A 485-nucleotide genomic window follows, 5' to 3' on the forward strand; every position below is an offset into this window, starting at 1 on the left:
CTGCCTCTGCCTCCCAATTAGCTGGGACCACAGGCGCCCGCCACAACACCCGGCTATTTTTTGGTTGCAGCCATCATTGTTGTTTGGTGGGTCTGGGCTGGGGATTTGAACCTGCCACCTTAGGTGTACGTGGCTGGCGCCTTAGCCGGGTGAGCTATAGGCGCCGAGCCTAATGTTGAAACTTAATCCCCAAAGCAACAGGATTAAAATGTGTGGCCTTTAAGAGATGATTGAGTCACAAGGGGGAATAAAAGTAAGGGGTCTTAAAAAGGGGCTTGTTAGAGGGTCTTCAGCCCTTTTTCCCAGTTTAATCACATGAGGATACAACATTCTTCCCCTCTGGATGCAGCAGCAAAGCACCATCAGAAAAGCAGAAAGCAGCCCTCCCCAGACACATAACTTCCTAGACCCTTAATCTTAGACCTCCTACTCTCCAGACCAAGAGAAACAAATTTCTAAGTGACCCCACCTATAATATCTTGTTA

The sequence above is a fragment of the Otolemur garnettii genome, unplaced genomic scaffold (genome assembly GCF_000181295.1).
Source record: "Otolemur garnettii isolate 467f Iridium unplaced genomic scaffold, OtoGar3 scaffold00001, whole genome shotgun sequence".
In the NCBI taxonomy this organism is placed as follows: domain Eukaryota; kingdom Metazoa; phylum Chordata; class Mammalia; order Primates; family Galagidae; genus Otolemur; species Otolemur garnettii.